The sequence below is a fragment of the Molossus molossus genome, unplaced genomic scaffold (assembly GCF_014108415.1).
Source record: "Molossus molossus isolate mMolMol1 unplaced genomic scaffold, mMolMol1.p scaffold_m16_p_14, whole genome shotgun sequence".
In the NCBI taxonomy this organism is placed as follows: Eukaryota; Metazoa; Chordata; class Mammalia; order Chiroptera; family Molossidae; genus Molossus; species Molossus molossus.
The window spans coordinates 83,440,652-83,452,368 of record NW_023425349.1 but is presented as its reverse complement, the minus strand read 5'-3'; the positions used below and the strand labels follow the sequence as shown (position 1 = coordinate 83,452,368).

Genomic DNA, 11,717 nt, shown 5'->3' with positions numbered 1-11,717 from the left:
ACCAAAGTCATGACCAGATTAAGCTAAGAGAAAAGAAGACACTCTTTGCTACATTTCTCTCTCAGGTGTCCTTTCGAACAGCAAGTACTCATTGGCATAGAGTGTAAATGGGCCATTTTCAGCACAGGTGCCTTGGATGAACCATCAACCAAACTCATGCCAGAACCACAGCCATTTGTTTGACAACGATTGCGCTTCTGACACCCATGCACTGTCTGTGTACAGGAGGAGAGCTCACACGCATCGCATGTTCACCAAGAGGACATGCAAATGCAAATCAGCACATGAAAAGATGTTCAACACGATCAGACATTGGGAAATGCAAATTGAAGCTACAATAATGTATTACTAGAGACCCAATAGATTGGTGTAAATATAAAATAGTGTCAACACCAAATGTTGGTGAAGATGCAGAGAAAATGGATTGCTTATCCCTTGGTGGTTGGAGCATAAAATAGTACCACTATTCTGGAATAGAGTCTTATAGTTTCCTTTTTTCCTTATTTTATTGAGATATAATTAATATGTAAATGTAAATATTGTATTAGTTTAAGTTGTAAAACATAATAATTTAATACATAATATGACAAATGATTACCATAAACTGTTTAATTAGTATCCACCTCTTCACATAGTTACATTTCTTTCTATTGATGAGAACTTGTAAAATGTAGTCTTAGCAACTTTGAAAAACACGATACAGTATTATTAACCATAGTCACCATGTTGTCCATTACATCATCAGAATTTATTTATATTATAGCTAAAGATTGCACAATTTAAACACCTTTATCCACTTTCCGCCAAAGCAGTTCTTATAAAACTAAACACACAATTGCCGCATCAGCCATCCATTGAACTCTTTCTTTCTTTTCTATCAGCTCCTCTTCTTTGAAAGTGTTTCAAGTGCAGCTGATCAAACCTTCCTCCGGCACGAGACCTGCCAACCATCTGCTACCCACAGTGACCTACTTGGGATGAGCTCCCGTCCCAGTCAGGCAACCAGAGGCCATGTTATGCTAGTAGCCAAGAGTCTTTGTCTTTCTCTCAGGACACCCTCCTTAGAATGATGTACGTTTATAATCGCCAAACGTGGGTATAAGAACTCTGAGAAGGAAGTCAAAATCAAGGAAGAAGACTGTCTTGGTGAAAAGAATGGGCCCCTGCCTGTGACCTCATCAGTCCAGCAGAACACCAACTAAGCTTTCAGCAGAATCCAGCCCTATTTCAAGACAAGCGACTATATTTCACATACAAAAGACTCTTTCAAAGCTTACTGAGTTAGATTTCAGTCACCAAAAAGGAAAAAGTTAGGTCTAATGCAGAAACCAGACCTTAGAAATAGGGAATTATCAACAAAAATCAATAAAATGGACAATTGGCTGCACTGTAATATGGTAGGTGGCGGTAAGAAAATGTCTGTCCTTGCTAAGCTAAGAATTTGAAAATATTGGTTACCAGGTGTTGGACCTGTCACCTATTGCATCTGGAGTTCCAGATAACTGCTAACGAGGCTGTGTTAGGGAGCGAACTGCAGAGACAGTCTAGAAGGTGAGGATGCATCCATGACTCCGTGCTGCCTTCGCTGAGCTCAGCAGGAAAACTACTTCTACAGAGAAACTTCTCTGTGTCCAGCACATCTGGAAGCAGAGGGAAGAAAGGAAAATTGGTTGGAAAGGCCCTTTCTGTATGCAAGTAATTGAAAATTTTTTAAATTCTATTCTATTGTTTTACTTGCAGATTTTGAGATACTAAATTCTCTGCCCCGGGCTAAGGTTGATATTGAGAATAAAGGAGAACAGGTGATAAGATGGAGGAAAGAGACAACAGTTTTTATTTTGTTTTTTCACCTCAGGCTTTTTAAAATTTAACTTAATTCATTAATTTTTTTACATTTTGAAGTCCATCAATTTCTCTCGTTGCAGCCTCTGGCAACCACCAATCTGTCCTTATATCTATTAGCTTGTTTTTTGTTTGTTTTGATTTGACTTGTTTTATTTGAAATATTCTTGTATTAGAGACACCATATGATATTTAATTTTCTTAGTCAAACTTATTTCACTGAGAGTAATACCATCAAGGTCTGTCCATGTTGTAGCCAACTGCAAGATTTCTTTTTCTAATGACTGAGCATTTTCATACTGTGTGTGTGTGTGTGTGTGTGTGTGTGTGTGTGTAATGAGATAATCAAGGTATGGTAACAACTTAATTGTTCATGAATCAATAAATGAATCAAAAAACTGTTATTTTATCCACAACACTAATTTAAAAAGTACATAGGCCTCTATGTGCATTGCTGCACCATTTATTATAGCTAAGATATGGAAGCAACCCAAGTGTCCATTGATAGATACATTGATACAGAAGATGTGGTACATGTATACAATAAGCATGATCCAAAGCCAATGCTTTATGGCAACAGTAGTCACTGCAGTGTTAGTGTGCCTTTGGATTAAATGTCATTTACTCAAGGACATGTTCATTTTCAAGGGAGAAATTCTGGAGATGGTTGGTTTTACTAACACTTGTGTTACTGTAGTAACTCCATTCTGACCCTCAGTTACTGCACGTACACACCCTGGCAGTTTCTTTTTTGTAAACATAAGGGCCTTGAGAAACCCAAAGAAAACTGTAAAGACAGGGATTAATGATGGTCTTGGGAAACTCAGAGGAACCATGAGCAAAAGGAGATTAATGGTCGCCCTGACCTCTGACAGCTGCTCTCTCCCCCTGTTTACAGTCTCCCCCCTTAACAGTGCCAAAAGCGGCATCAAGAATGTAGTTTTTTTCTCTGTAGTCTGTGTCTATATAAGCGGGCCACAAAGAAGGCTTGGGGCTGCTGTCTATTTGGGGAGAGCCCCCTTCAGCCCGCCGGTGCAATAAAGTGCTCCTTTACAATTTGGCTGTGCGTCTCTGGTTATCTCACTGACATGACAACATTTGGAGGCCCCAGAGAGATCCCTGGCTTTTTGTGACACCAAGGGCTAGATGCCCAGAATGGGCAGCCTCTCTCCATCGGGCTGCCAGACCCCTAGAGATCTGAGGGGAGGCACCCCCTAAGTTCCAGGGCCCTGAAGATCCTACTTGAGTTTCCAATGAGCAGCTGGGAGATGCCGAGATGTCCCCAAAAGATTTACGGAGACCTGGTAAAAAGCCTCTGGAGGTAGATTCTGGGTGACTGGTCTTTTTAGATGAGAGTGAGGGGGCCGGACGCAGCACAGCCTCTCCTCTCCTGGGAATCCCCTAAGACATTAGGGAAGCAGGCATGTGTGGTCTGAGTCGGGAGGGGGAGAAGGAAGGCTGGGGGTGTGCAGACAGCAGGTGGACTGGACAAGCTCTCAGGTTCATGGCAGGGGAGGGACTAGAACAGTCCAGAGGGTCTGTCAGCAAGCTGAAGAAGGATTGTGGAGGGAGAAGAAATAAAAAGAGAAGGATTATGCAGAGGAAGTAAAAAGATAAGGAAGGATAAAAGAAAGGGACATACATAGTACAGGAAGACAGGACATTGGAGGAATGCTCAAGAAGGGAAGAAAGCAGGACACAGAGAGGGAGAGCTTGCCCCGATAACGGATAACAGTCTGGGATGCAGTAAAGAGAGTAACAGGTTCAGGCTGCCCCTGACCCTTGGATCAGACAATAGCCCCGCCTTTATAGCAGAGATATCACAGGATATCTCTAAGGGGTTAAATATAAATTGGAAGCTGCCTTAAAGGAAATTTTAACCAAATTTACTTTAGAAACCAGTGAAAACTGGACCACTCTGTTCCCCCTCGCGCTCTTACAGTTCTTGCAGGCCCTGCAGTCCGCCCAGAAGGTCATCCATAAGCACATCTGCGATGCCCTGCCTGTGCCCACCTCGGACCCTGTGTACCCCTTCCAGCCCGGGCACTCGGTGTGGTAAAAAAATTCACCACCCAGGGACTAACTCCAGCCTGAGAGGGATCATACACTGTCATCCTGCCTACACCAAGGGCTGTCAAGGTCAACGGCACCCCGACCTGGTTGCACCATTCCCGACTGAAGGCGGAAAAAGCAGAATGGACCATCCAGGCCTCTGCAGCTCCCTTAAAAATGAGACTCTTGTGTTTATTGGGACTCTAACTTCTCTGATTATGATTGTACAGGGGAATATTTATAGATCTGGGAACTTAGAAATGGGATATTGGGGGAGGTCTTAAGAAATGTCACCACGCCCTGGCCGGTTTGGCTCAGTGGTTGGAGCATCGACTTGCGGTCCAGAGAGACTTGGGTTCGGTTCCTGCTAAGGGCACGTATTTCGGTTGCAGTTTGTTCTGGTCCTAGTTGGGTTCCATGGGTGGCAGCCACTCAATGTGTCCCGTTCACATCGACGTTTCTCTCTCTCTTCTTCTCTCTCCCTCCCACTCTATCTAAATAAAAAAATGGAAGGGAGTCCTCAGGTGAGGATAAAAAAAAAAACAACAACTTTAAAAGAAATGTCACCACAAAAGGGATAGAAAAACCTGTTTTCAATCTCGATCTATGTGATCTCATGAGAGGCACCATAGGCACAGATAGTATTACTGAAGATTGATGTCATATAGAAGGGCCCCTACCCTGGGGTTATGGGACAGCTACGGGGGAAGGGGGACTACAAGAGGTAGGAATCTATATATGCCCAGGGAGCGGTACAGTCACCACAGATTGCTTGAATGCAAATGAATAATTTTATCCATCTTGGGGTTGTGAAACTATATATACTACTAAGGGTTATCTGAGAAGCAGGGACCCTCATATAGATTTTAGAAGGTTAACCAAGCCCAAGGGTTCTCTATAGGAAAATCTGACCCCATTCAGATTAATCTCAGTAGTCCGCTAGACCTTTATTGGGCCACAGGAAGGTCACAGGGGCTGACTGCTCGTTATGTCTAAATTCGAGGCCACCTTATTATATAGGGCTAGGTCTCTCTGAGCCAATTTCCCAGACCCCAAATGCTGACAACTGTACATGCGACCAGCCTAAGTTAACTTTGGGGGATATCCAAGGGCAAGGGACTTGCATCCTCCCACCTAAGTATAACCTCCAGCAATACAAAACAGGCGAGGTTTAGATCTCCTTCTCCTCAAGCAGGGAGGACGCTGTGTGGCACTAGGCGAAACTTGCTGTTTCTATGCCAATAACTTGGGAATAATACAGGGACAGAGTTAATATCCTTAATATAAAAAAAAGGTCAATGATTTGACTTGTACATAAAACCAGTGGGGATGTAATAACTCCATTCTGACCCTCAGTTACTGCACGTACACACCCTGGCAGTTTCTTTTTTGTAAACTTAAGGGCCTTGAGAAACCCAAAGAAAGCTATAAAGATAAGGGGTTAATGAAGGCCTTGGGAAACTGAGGAACCATGAGAAAAAAGAGATTAATGGCTGCCCTGACCTCTATCAGCTGTTCTCATACCCCTTCTAACAGTTCCCCCGCTTGACGGTGCCAAAAACGGCATCAAGAATGTAGTTTTTTCTGTAGTGTCCATATAAGTGGGCAACAAAGAGGGCTTGGGGCTGTCGATTTGGGGAGAGTCCTCCTTCAGCCTGCCAGTGCGATGAAGCGCTCCTTTACAATTCAGCTGTGCGTCTCTGGTTATCTCGCTGACATGTTACAACATTTCCTAACTTATTATTATTTTTTTTAATCCTTACCCAAGGACATTTTTCCACTTTTTGTTCAGATAGAGTGGGAGGGGTAGAGAGAGAGAGAGAGAAACATCGGCGCAAAAGGGACACATCGAGTGGCTGCCACCCGCACAACCCAACCAGGGCCGGGGACAAACTGCACCAGAGGTACATGCCCTTAGCGGGAACTGAACCTGGGTCTCTCTGGACCATAGGCCGACACTCCAACCGCTGAGCCAAACTGGCCAGGGCCCTAACTTAATTTTTAACCCAAACTTGTGAGGTCATTGGTATTAACCACACTTAAAGTGAATAAAACCAAAGCTTGGAGAAGATAGTTTTTGTGGGTTTTTTTTTTTTGCCCCAAATTTATGCCTGCGAGAGATGACTTTGCAAGTGTGTGGTAAAACCTTGAAACCAAGAGGTTAAAAAAAAAGTTTCAATTTGTTTGTTATTTTCCCACTAATTATTTTATTTTTTATTATTTTAAAAATGAATTAATTTTTTAGAGAGAGAGGAAGGAGAGAGAAATAGAAACATTGATTGGCTGCCTCCTGCACACCCCCTACTGGGGATCGAGCCTGAATCCCGGGCATGTGCCCTGACTGAGAAATGAACAGGGACCTCTCAGTCCATGGGATGATGATCAATCCACTGAGCTACACCGACCAGGCCCACTGATTATTTTAATGCAGACATTGCATTAATGGTTTTAAAATCGAAGCGTTGAGATTTTCTGGCAACATTTATCAATGTTCACTTCCAGTTCAATTAAAACAATGAGCAAGAATAGAAACCATAATTGATTGTCATTGCTTCTCCTACCCAAAAGGAAAAGCAAAACAATTAAAAAGAAATAAAATGTCAACCTAAGAAAAATGCAAACCTGTAGGAAATTTTTGTAAGAGTTTATATGAGCCAAACTGGCAACATATACCAGGGAGCAACATCTCAAATGTTCCCAATAAAAACAATTCTGCAGCCTCTTTGATGCATCTGAATATTAAAAAGGGAATGTAAAGGAGGTTACAGGAAGGTGGGAGAAATCAAGGCTGGGATTTGCCTACAGGATAGTAAACAAGACCAGGTGCTCTCTTGAGGTTGGTTACGGCTTATTGCAAAGACATGTTGACCTAGATGCACAGAAACAACTTTCATCCTCAGAAAGTTCAGACAAGTCCTCAATTTTCCCTTTTCATCAACTGGGCGAAATGGTCAACCTATCCCCGCTAAGGTGGCAATTCTCCACTGTCTGCGGCGAAAGGTTCTGTGCCTGTGGGTGCAATGCCAGTGGTAAACACACCAACAATCTGGTGTATTGGGCTCACCAGGTGAGACATTTGGTTAACACGGGTCTTTGCTCCATGCTTGTTTTTACTGTTTCTCCACAAATGTCTCTTTCTATTGGATTTCCCTGGAGGGCTACCTTGGGAGAGGGGTAGACAATTGCTAGTCAGCCCGCTAGGCTAGAGCAATGCTATGAGACATCAGACATGTCTACTGCCTTTCATATATTCTCCTTTTTATTTTTTAAGTTGGTATAATTCACATATGAGAAAGTTCCCCATATACACATATACAATCCACTGGTTTTGTCATATTCACAGGAAGTGGAATGAAGGGTGCCAGAGGTTGGTGGGAAGTGGAGACCTTTATTTAAGGGGTACATATTTTCATATCGGCACGAAGAGAAGAGTTCTGGTGCTGGATGGTGGGGAAGGCTGCACACAGTGCGAGTGTACCTAATGCCACTGAACTGCACACCTACAACGGTTAAAAATGCAATTTATGTTATGTTTCGTTCACCACAATTTAAAAAGAAAACACGCCCTGGCCGGTTTGGCTCAGCGGTTAGAGCGTCGGCCTGCGGTCCGGAGAGACCTGGGTTCGGTTCCCGCTAAGGGCGCGTACCTTGGTTGCAGTTTGTCCCCGGCCCTGGTTGGGTCGTGTGGGTGGCAACCACTCGATGTGTCACTTTCACGTCGATGTTTCTCTCTCTCTCCCTCCCACTCTATCTGAACAAAATATCGAAAAATGTCCTCGGGTGAGGATAAAAAAAAAAATAAAAAAAAAAAAAATAAAAAGAAAACACAACTAAGAGAGAAATGCAACTGCAGAGTAAAAATATTTGCAAATCACATGTCTCCTAAATATAGACTATCCAGGATATGTACAGAACCCTCACAACTCAACAATAAAAGAACAAATAATCCAGTTTTAAAATGATTTGAATAGATTTCCCTATAGAGTGTATGCGCATATCCATAAGCACTTGAGAAGGCAATCGACATCATCATTCGTCAGGGAAATGCCAGTCAAATTCAAAATGAGATACTGCTCCTACCTATTAGTATGGGCACGATTTAAAAATGGACAATACATTGGATTAGAGAGGATGTGCACACATCAGAACTCTCAGATGTGCTGACGAGAAAGTAAAAGAGAGCAGTCACTGTGGAACATGGTCTGGGATTTCCTCCTTACCTAAGGCGATGCCATTCTTTGGAGCTGCACCTGCCGCACAGCCTCCCAAGAGGCTATTGCCGAAGGGCAGACTTTCCTGCATCACAGGTTCTCCGCCCTGTGGAGTCTGATCGCTCCGTGACCCCAGGGCAACTCTAAAACCGTGTATGAAAACACGTGCTCACATACCGGATTGGGTCGAACTGCATGGAGTATTAAAAAAATACACCTTTATTGACTTAGAATACAACAAACCTTTAATAACCTGAGAGACTCAGTTTCTAGTGTTTGAGAGAAAAGAGCCTCTATCACCTCAATGATTTTAAATAAAAGTGAGTTGATTTTTAAAAAGTGTAAGGGGTGGCCAGGGTTATTCAATGGGGAAAGGATGATCTATTCAACAAATGATGCTTGGAAAATAAAATATCCACGTGCAAAATTATAAAATCGGACTGTTACCTTAAACCAATGCAACAATTAACACAAAATAGATCAAAGACTTGAGCATAAAAACAAAAACTATAAAACCTCTTAAGGCACATTTTTCTATAAATGACCGCTTTCTGTGGATTTCGAGGAAGGCTGTGATGGAGACACTCCCGACCTGGGAAGACAGGAAAGGAGAGCTCCAAACGCCAGCCTTCCCCGGGCTCCCTGCCAGTCCGCCCCCTTTCCCTGCAGGGACCTGGGCCTCGACCATCGACCATCGTGTCGGTGCGGTGGGCGCCGTCCTTCCCCTCAGATTCCTCCCAGCAGCTGCGGCCCCCGGGAACAGGGAGCCCGTCTGCCCGCGGCTCTGCCTCCTTCCACCCCTCTCCTTCTACGTCGCAGGAAAAAACAGGACCCACTAAACTAGATTAAACTGTTCTTCATCCTCCTGAGATTTTAACCAAAACTCTGGGATAAAAAGAAAGGCATGCTTATGCTGAAATACCACTTAGGGGTCCTGTAAACTCCTTTTCCTGAACTAACCCCCAAGGGCATGAATTTGGGGTAATTGGTTCATGTGGATTCCAGTGCTTCCCTGGGACCCTCGTCAGAGCTGTCCGGATTCCTCCTGGCTAGTCACTCCCAGGTGTCACTAGACAGGGAGGATCTGCCCAGGGACAAGTTTGAAACTGCTGAGCTTGTCTCCCACCTGGATCTCCCGCACTCAGAGGCCCCGCCCACAGGCAAGCATAACCAATGAGAAGTGAGTAAGAGATGGAGGCGGGGCGGGGCAGGCTGCTCCTAGCCATAAATGGGTGGGCTTGGGGCCACAACCATGCATCAGAAACCCCTGGATCTGCAACTGCTGACTACACCTGCACAGCTGTATCCACCTCAGGTGAGACCCCACCAGGCCACCCCAGGAACCATCTGTCCACCAGTCTGGGGGGCCAGGAACCTAGGACTCCAAGAGGCATAGTCCCATGGCCTGGCTGGGCAGGACGCAGCAGCCTGACCACAGCCCAGGGCTGCTGGGCCCACTGCTGCCTGAGCTGTTTCAGCATCTTGTGGAAGAGGCAGGATGTGCGGTGGGCAGGGAACTGGGCTGGGCTCCCACTGTCCTGCCCACTATGCAAATGTCCCTTGTCCCTGGTCAGTGATCTGAGCTGAGAAGAGCCTGGCCCTGTCAGGGTGCAGGAAGTAGTGGCAATGGGGGGTGTTTCTGCTCCATCGTGCCAGGTGAACACTTCCTGGGTTGGGGGAGGGGTGTGAGAACGCCTGGCAGAGGCCAGTGTGGGGGCAGCTGAGCCCTGGCTGCTCCTGCCCCTCTGCCCCTGGGAGGCCCTTTCAGAAAGATTCCACTCCAAGAAGAGGAGGTGTGAAGGCATAGCTCACCCTGCCATACAAGAGTCAAGAGGAAAAGTGTCAAGTGGCCACCTAACACCTGGGATCTCTGTCCCTAACGGGGATCATGGGTCCTCATTAGTGGGGTTTTCCTGGGTCACCTTGGTACTCTTGCTAAGTACCTGGAACAACCTTTTTATTTATTCCCAGTTGTAGACTCAAGATCCTGACTCATGAGCTACCCTCACACCCTTCTCCAAACCTAAATGACCATTGCCCGTCGCTGCTTCCAACCAGAGTCCTTCCCTGGCTGCCTGTCACTTCCGGGACTGAACCAAATACCTCCCCTTGGACTGATGTTCCCACCCACGTCCTTATGCTTCCTCCACTGTCCTTGTATAGGTACTTGGGAGGGAGAATTCACTCTTTTTATCCCACCCACACTCTTCACAAGAAAGTTCGATGGTTTTTAGAAGGATTGGTCTAATCAGAGACTCATTTATTTTTCCTTCCTAGGTTTTTGGAACATGAGTCCTTCAATCTTGCTGACTCTCCTGTGCTTGGGAATAGCCTCCGCTGCTCCCACGACAGATCACAGTTCAGAGGCTCAACCAACTCAGAGGACGGCAGCCCCCGGGAACGTCCTGGACACGGTTGGTAACACGTGAAACTGTGCAGAGGGCCCTGCAGAGAGCGGTCCGTGCTGTGGGGGGTTTAGAGCAGACAGTTGCCTCTTGAGACGGGTTGTTCCCAAGGCCATGACTTCATGGCCCCCGCTACTGACCCAAGGGGCAGACCTCCCTTGTGTGTGGGAGAACAGCTGGAGAAGAGCTTCAGAAGTATAAAGCCTCCCTGCTGGTGGTTTCTCTTCTTCTCTGGCTGCAAATACACTTAGTGAAGGTGAGGTGGATTAAATACAAATAAAAATGGCAGGGTATATGTTTGCCTCTAGGTTGAAGATGTGATCAATAATGTCGGGGCAGAGAATAGCCCCATCGTGCTTGAAAAGGACAATCAGGAACCAATTGAAGAACAAAAGGACTTCAGGGCTCCCTGTGGTGACATAAAACTGCGGCTTAAAACATCCAGAGGACTATTTAACGCGGTTGGTAACCCCTGAAACTGTCCGGAGGGACCCTGAGGAGCAGTGTCCATGCAGTTGGGGGTTAGAGCAGAGAGTAGCTTCCAGAGATCGGCTCTTCCCATGAGGTCACTTCATGGCACCTGTTACTGACACAATAGGACACACGTCCCTAAGGAGTGGGTGCTGGTGATCAGTGGTTCCCTTCCTCTCTGTCTGCAAATCCTCTTGGTGAAGCTGAGTTGGTGTTACATAAAAATAAAGATCACAGACTATATGTTTCTCTTTAGATTAAGCGTATAACCCGGAAAGCAAAGTTGGGGAAAACTGTCAAAGGGTTTGGAAAGCACATTCTTGGAAAAATCACAAGACCAGACAACATACTGGACATAGCCTCAATAATCGGAAATGAAATCTTGGGAGGAAGCAACGCACAGCCCTCGGAACCAGAAAACAGCGAGTTCAGTAACATGGTGAGTGTGGCCTGAATGCTTAATATTTATGTTCTCTCCTTACTTTTCCAAAGTAATTATATTTCATTACAATATCCTATTTCCTTTTCTTTGAAAACCACCGTAAAATTTCAGGCAGCAGATGTATGGATCGCAGAACCAGGAACACAAACAGGAAAAAGTATGGGTACGGAGATCCCCTGGTCTGTGGATTCGGAAGAGGAAGGCACTGGACTCCCATGATGAGGAGTCAGCTCATTGGACCTGCTGCCTATGAACTGACAGCAGGACAGCCCTGTTCACACCCCGAGTCCAGAT

The 11,717-nt window shown here is 45.3% G+C and overlaps 1 long non-coding RNA gene across 1 annotated transcript; it reads left to right on the top strand.

The window, feature by feature from the left end:
* Positions 1-9,371: 9,371 nt before the first annotated feature.
* On the top strand, positions 9,372-10,954 carry LOC118629399. The gene is made up of 3 exons (XR_004959471.1): positions 9,372-9,420; positions 10,383-10,519; positions 10,819-10,954. It is a non-coding gene; the product is annotated as an uncharacterized LOC118629399 (long non-coding RNA).
* The last annotated feature ends 763 nt before the right edge of the window (positions 10,955-11,717 follow it).